This window comes from Callorhinus ursinus, unplaced genomic scaffold, assembly GCF_003265705.2.
Source record: "Callorhinus ursinus isolate GAN/ISIS: 27379988/994484 unplaced genomic scaffold, GSC_fseal_2.0 scaffold5, whole genome shotgun sequence".
Classification (NCBI taxonomy): domain Eukaryota; kingdom Metazoa; phylum Chordata; class Mammalia; order Carnivora; family Otariidae; genus Callorhinus; species Callorhinus ursinus.
This window is the reverse complement of record NW_027397067.1, coordinates 34,780,799-34,788,101: the sequence shown is the minus strand read 5'-3', so window position 1 is coordinate 34,788,101 and position 7,303 is coordinate 34,780,799. Positions and strand designations below refer to the sequence as shown.

The 7,303-nt window shown below is 41.4% G+C and overlaps 1 protein-coding gene across 1 annotated transcript in view; it reads right to left on the bottom strand.

Annotated features, from left to right (window-relative positions):
- CPNE3 (copine 3) overlaps nt 1-6,746 on the bottom strand; it is a 51,286-nt gene extending 44,540 nt beyond the window's left edge. The window contains exon 1 of the mRNA XM_025870801.2: nt 6,630-6,746. The gene's annotated coding sequence lies outside the window, so the exon portion shown is untranslated. The remainder of the gene's footprint in view (nt 1-6,629) is intronic.
- Nucleotides 6,747-7,303: the final 557 nt, after the last annotated feature.

The window sequence follows — 7,303 nt, the reverse complement described above, 5'->3', positions numbered from 1 at the left end:
AGGAAGGAAGGAAGGAAGGAAGGAAGGAAGGTGGGAAGGAAGGAAGGAAGGGATAACCACATTTTTTTTTAATCCCTGCAATGGAATACTAGAAATGGGGATAGATAATTAGAATTAGGCCAGGCATTAGAGCACATACACAGAGAAAAGGGCACGTTTTCTTTTTAATGTGAAAAAGGGACCAACAGGAAGGGTCACTGGACCAGGAGCGGGAAAAAATGGGGTGTAGTTCTGTGTCAGTCCTACCACACATGCTCCAAGAGCTATAACTGCTCCAGGCCTCAGGTTTTTCAACGGTTAATTTTAAGAGTTGAGCCAATCACTTTAAGTAACTTCTAAAGCCTCTTCTAGTTAATGTTCTATGACTAATTTAATTACAGTGAATACAGAGCTTGTTAGGAAGTGGTACTAAAGGAGTAGAAAAATTTAAAAAGTAGAAAATAGCAGAAAATTTACAAGAACCAAAAAGAGAAATGGAAGGAAAGAATAAAATTTTCCAAATTCAGCTTCCATCTCCCACTACCGAAAAAGCTGTAGCTGAAAAAATATATATTTAGATACTTTCCCACCAGTTAGGTACCTTTGCTTGAAACTGTTATTAAATTCTCTCTCCCCGGATGACTTGAAAAAGTACTGTCTATCAACAAACAAAACACCAGGCCCAATCTATTAGGTACATGCAGCATAATAAGGAAGTGAGTTTTACCACCATCCGTGGAATGTCACATTAACTCCCAGCTCCTATCACAGCAGCAAAAGGAATCAGCTTTTGACCACCATTTTTTTAAATTAATTTCCAGATTCTTCAATAATCCTGAATAAAATCTAGATAGCAATGCTATGGCTGATACCTGAACATGCAGAACTGGGAAAAGATACATTTTTGTATTACTCTTATTTTATTTTCTTAAAAGATTTTATTTATTTATTTGTCAGAGAGAGAGAAAGAGAGCATGGCAGGCAAAGGGAAAGCAGGCCACCCGCTGAGCAAGGAGCCCATGCAGGACTCCATCCCAGGGTCCTAGGGACCCTGGGATCAAGACCTGAGCCGAAGGCAGATGCTTAACCGACAGAAGCACCCAGGCCTCCCTTACTCTTACTTTAAACACAGAAAGTATGTGCAGTTTTACCCTGTCCTTATTGCTACAAAGTGAGCAATTAACTAAGGCCCCTTCCTTGATTTGTCTAGAAAATTCTTAAGAGTCTACTGATCTGTTCTATGATTCATAGCAGGCTATAGAGTTTACTTCACATGTGTTTCAGGTTAGACTGCTTTACTAATCCCAATGGCTGCTTTATACACATTTTGGAAATGTCACTGATTATACTGTCAAGCCTATCAAATGAACAGTTCATAGTAGATGCACTGAGTGAGGTGTTAATAAAAGTTAGAAGCAGTTGCAACAACTCAATATTGCCTCACTTTAGGAAACACGCACCTTGGCAAAATTAGCTACAAAGTAAGTATCTACAAAGTGAATCATCTTTTTTTTTTTAAAAGATTTTTATTTATTTATTCATGAGACACAGAGAGAAAGAGAGAGAGAGGCAGAGGGAGAAGCAGGCTCCCAAGGAGCAGGGAGCCCGATGCGGGGCTCTATCCCAGGACTCTGGGATCATGACCCGAGCCGAAGGTAGACGCCTAACAACTGAGCCACCCGTGCCCCCAAAGTGAATCATCTTTTACCAAAAACGGCATTGATAAAAATCAGAGCTACATCCCCTAGCAGAGAATTCCAGGATGCTCAGTTGAAAAATGTTAAAATTCTAAGGGCTCAGTGATATGAGGGCAGTTTCGGTATTATATAAAGGCACATCAATCTGCTGAGGCTCATGTCCCTTGGTGTTCGGAGCGCTTTAAGAACTCCCCACCTTCTGGAATCTCCTAGATGTTGGGCCAGCCAACAGAACTTCCCACCCGTCCCTACCATCCAACTATGCCGAACTCAAAAAGCATGCTTCCTAAAACTCGGCTCCCTTCCTTTTCTTCTTAGCTGGGCATGTACAATATTTAGTTGGGCATTTCACATTTTGTCACTTTGTGCTCCTTTCCAGTTCATGGTGAACAATAACACAAAAAACTCTTTCAGTTTAAAGCTGGAACAACTACAACTACTTCATTCTCAAGATTTAAGTTTGTATGTTGAGCAGGGGCGCCTGGCTGGCTCAGTTGGTAGAGCATGCGACTCTTGATCTTGAGGTTGTGAGTTCAAGCCCCAAGTTAAGTATAGAGATTACCTAAAAATAAAATCTTTAAAAAAATGATCGGGGCGCCTGGGTGGCTCAGTCGTTAAGCATCTGCCTTCGGCTCAGGTCATGATCCCAGGGTCCTGGGATTGAGCCCCGCATTGGGCTCCCTGCTCGGCGGGGAGCCTGCTTCTCCCTCTCCCACTCCCCCTGCTTGTGTTCCCTCTCTCGCTGTGTCTCCCTCTGTCAAATAAATAAATAAAATCTTCAAAAAAAAAAAAAAGATCAAATTTTATATGTTGAGCAAGGACTGCTGAAATGTTTATACATTTCCTGATTTCAAGAATATTCCGTTTATGGTTACTTAGCACATAAATTTCAACTGGTTTTAACTTTCTGGCAACCCCCTTTTATTTCCCAACCACAGTTTAATAATACTATTCATTCACTCAACACATATTTATAGAGTATCTACTGTGTGCCAGGTCCTGTTCTGAGGTGTTGGGAGAACAATGAACAAAACAAATAACCTGCCCTCCTGAGGTTACACTATAGGGAGAAAGACAATAAAAAAGATAAGTAAGGGGGAGGGGGGCACACCTGGCTGGATCAATCAGTAGAGCACTGGACTCTTGACCTCAGGGTCATGAGTTCAAGCCCCATGTTAGGCATGGTACCTACTTTAAAAAAAAAAAAGGTAAATAATCAACCTAATGGAATTATATAAGCCTGAAATGGTGAATACCTAAGATGGGGAAACCAGTCTCTTTTGAACACTATATATTATGTGATATTTAATGCACAGAAAAGAGTGTATGTAACATATGTGAGTTATAAAGTACAACAATCAAATAAACATCTGTAATACCACTACCCATCTTAGAATCTTTGAATATCTACATCAAGGGTCAGTAAACTTTTTCAGTAAAGGAACAAAGAGTAAATATTTTAGTTTTCGCTGGTCAAGAGGTCACTCATGGTCTCTGTCACAACTACTCAATCTGCCTTGGTAGAATGGAAGTGGCCACAGACTGAACAGGCATAGCTGTATTCCAATAAAACTTTATTTACAAAAACAAGCCATGGGCTGAATTTGGTCCACAGGCTAGAGTTTGCTGACCTTTGATCTAGGTCAAAGACTCTGAAGTGTTGGAATCACAGACTCTGAGAACATTGGAATCATAGGCTATTTGATCCAAGGGACCCTACGGTGTTAGTTACAGACTATTTGAATCACAGGATTCTAGAAAGTCACACTCGAACCTCAGAGTGTTAGAAGTATAGAGCTTCAGTTGTTAGACGTTAGAATTTCATAGATGGTCTGGACATTAGTCCAGGAGTTCTAGCCCTAGTTGATCAGTATGGTAGCCACTGGTCCCATGAGGAGGCTACTGAGCATTTGAAATGTGGTGCCTCTGAAATGATGTGAGCATGATTTCAAAGACTGATCTGAAAAAGAAATGTGAGAACTCTCAGTAACTTTTCAGATTAGTCACATATTGAAATGATAATATTTTAGATATATCTGGTTAAATAAAATAAATCACTAAAAAGGTTTTAAAAAGATAAGTTAGTAAAATATGTGGTATGTTAGATGTTAAAAGTTCTAAAGAAAAAAATTAAACAGGGAGGAGAGTGAGAAGTATTGAAGGTGGGGTACACCTCTAGATATTTTATAAGCTTATCTTGACAACACAATCAGGAAATACCTGCTTTGATTTTCACTTCTTTTTAAATAATCCTGATCCCTAAACAGATGAAAATGTGTCCAACAAGTTCCTCTTTACAGTTGCAGATATCTATTTTAACATGTACTACCACCTTAGAGGAATAGTAAACTAAAGCTCAGAAAACTGAAGCAGCCTGATGAAAATGTATATTGCAACCATGCTGTGCTTTGGTAATTTTCACAGGAACCAGACATAATACAACCAATTGGTAAGAGGACATTTCAAAATGATTTGCTAAAATGAATATGTAATATTTCCTTCTAGTTTTCATGGGAAAACTGTATTAATATGCTATCCATCTAATTTATGTTGGTAAATTTGGCCAATAATACACTGATTTTAATGTTTTTTAAAAAATCTGATTTCAAAAAAAGATTGCCCATTCGTAAGCTGTTATATATTAAAAGAATACACTTCTCCAAAAGAATCCCAATATTCTTCTACTAGTTTCTTCAAATTTAAGCTAGCATAATCAACTTAAATGTAGTTATCATCATCTTACCAAATGTATATATAATGACTGGTTTTGATTATATGAGAAACTTAAGTAATATAGTTAAATAAAATCTATGATACTTTTAGGTGCTCATTTAAACCTCCTTCTCAGCCAATCTTTCAACAAATCTTCAACCACATACTCTACCTAATTGTTTGTTGGCTTTTAACCTTACTAGCAATCTTTATAATATAAATAAGAACATGAAGGAAAAACATTGGTGGCAAGGAAGCTGACCTGTAGGGTAAAGGCAATAGTGGGTACATTAAAGGAATGTCCAAGTCTGGGCTCCTCAAACTTGCTGAGTACCACCAACAGATGGTGTCATTGATCCCTGCTAAAAGAGCTACCTCAGAGATGATGCTTTTGATGATCAGTGGTAGCTCATTACAGATCTTTGAAGGTCAAAATGTTATTTAGTCATATTTCATATCCAACACTAACTTTCTCAATTTTGCTGATAGGCATACTTTCTAGCATAATAAATCACTGACTAAAAAAAATTTTTGAAAAAGGAGAAAAGAAAACTCTAACAATAGTAGGAAAAAAACCACAGCAATAGTACAGAGATGGAGGACAAGTAAAACTATGTCTAAAGCTATACCAAGAATTGACAGGAGCTAGGATACAGTGTAAACTGGGTATCTGAACAGATGCTGCAAAGGAAATATTCAGGACTGCAGTGATAGCATTGGAAAGAGTATATAAAAAAATATTTGAATATGTATAAACTACCACAGATTAATCTATTGGTTTCACTATAATTGCCATCATATACGTCATCTGTTCTCAGTTCTCCTTTCTTATCCTTTCTTGCTTCTCTCTACCTATGCTCCATGCCTACACAAGTTTTGTTTGGCTCTGGCTGGCTGCACTCAGAGCTGGAGTTTGCTGACCCCAGTTCATGACAACAGCAAGATATACATAGCTGTACGTAGCTTAACACTAACTATGTGCCAGGCACTTTGTTAAGTGTATTACAAATATGATCTTATTTAATTCACATAAAAACCCTATGACATAGGATGTATTTTATCTCTATTTTACAAATGCAGAAACAGGCCCTAAAAGGTTAAGTAACCTGCCCAAGGTCACACAGCTAACAAACGTCAAAGCATAGACTTGAAACCCAGGTATCTGTCTTATCCCAAGCAGAAATGTTCTTTACATTAAGCCATAAAGCCTGTGCTCTGAAATCATACAGAGACCTGAATTCCAACCCCAATACTACTATTTAGCACTTGTGTAGTTTGGTAAATTATTTAATCTGAGTTCCGTGTATGAAACAATAACAATACCACCTAAGTTTGTGGTTGTGAGCATTAAATGAGCTAACATATACAAAAATTTTCTAGTACAGTGTTTATGGGTCACTGTAACCAAAAATCGCTACATTCAATCCCGCATTCCTTCTGATTCTCTGTTTAATCTATTGAGGCAGCCACAAAAAGATAACACCGAAGGTAAGCAGAAACTGTGGATCACCAACCAAGCGCAACGTTAATGGTCTATATGCTCGGTCTCCCAGAGGTTCTGGCATTGCAAAACCAATGCAACTGCACTTCCTCCACGTCCCTGGTTGTAGTGAGCCCAAAACACTAGACAGAAGACTATGGGAGCCGGAGCTGGAACAGGAGCTCTTAGGACACCCTGTCTCACAACCTTCTGCTCTACTAGGAAATCAAGAGTTACCTTTTCCCACTAGCAGCTTCTCCTAGAACCCCCGGCTGCTCTGAAGCGTGCCCTGTTCCTCCCGGCATTCGATTCAAAGCGTGGAACCCTGACCCAGTCCCTCACCCCACTGGGCGCTGCGGATTTTTCCAAGCGTGTCACGCTCCCCTGGGCCGCAGGCCTGACCCTCCCCGCTGGGGTAGGCTGGCGATCTGGGCACCGCTTGCCCAGGTGCACGAACGCAAGGCCCAGGAGGCTCCTCGCGGCCCAGAGCTGAGCCCCGAACTCCGGCTTCTCCGGGAGGCGATGGCTAGCCCCGGGCCTCCCCAGGCCGCAGACCTCGCATGCTGAGGTTAGAGAGTCCTCTGCGCGCCGCGGCCGACCCCACGCCGCACTGAGCCCAGGGTGCACTTCCAGCGCGAGGGCCGCGCGGAGCCTACGGGCCTGAATGGTCCCCGCGAGGGCTCTCTTCCTCCCCCGGGGGATCTGTGGGTTGCTGGGGCCCCGCTACACCCGCCCCGAAGCAGAGAGAGGCCCGCACTCACATCCCGCTCTCAGTGGTGTAAATCAGGTAGGGCTGGAGACCAGGCAGCCAGAGTCCACAGGGTAGCCGGGGCGCGGGGATTCACAGGAACCCGAGGCCGAATGGGCAGAGGGGCGGGGGAGGCGGGGCTACGGTGCAGCTCCGCCCACTACGGCGCTGGACCGGCCAGTACTGACTGGGTTCTGCACCTAGCGAGTAGACTGATGCTTCAGGCTCTTTAGGAGATCTCTTGCTTATGGAAAGCCCCAAGCTGATTTTAGACATTAAAATGAGTCGCTTGGTGCACAAAAATAAATTTCAGAAGGATAAAGGAATTAAAATATTTGAGAAAAATTATACTATCTGAAACCAGGAAAAAATCATCATGAGGGTAGTGAAATGCAAACTCCTAACCATTATTTAGAGCGTTTTCAGTGTGCACACTACCCGACTCATTTTACATCCGAATCTCATTTAACTCTCACAATTTTGTGACGTAGTTAGTGCCATTAACCCCACTTCGCAAATGAGAAAACTGTGATTGAGTAACTTGAAATTTGGTAGCTGAGTATTAGTCTACTTGCCTGAAGTCACAAATCCTTTTTTTTTTTAAGATTTTATTTATTTGAGAGAGAGAATGAGAGATAGAGAGCACGAGAGGGAGGAGGGTCAGAGGGAGAAGCAGACTCCCTGCTG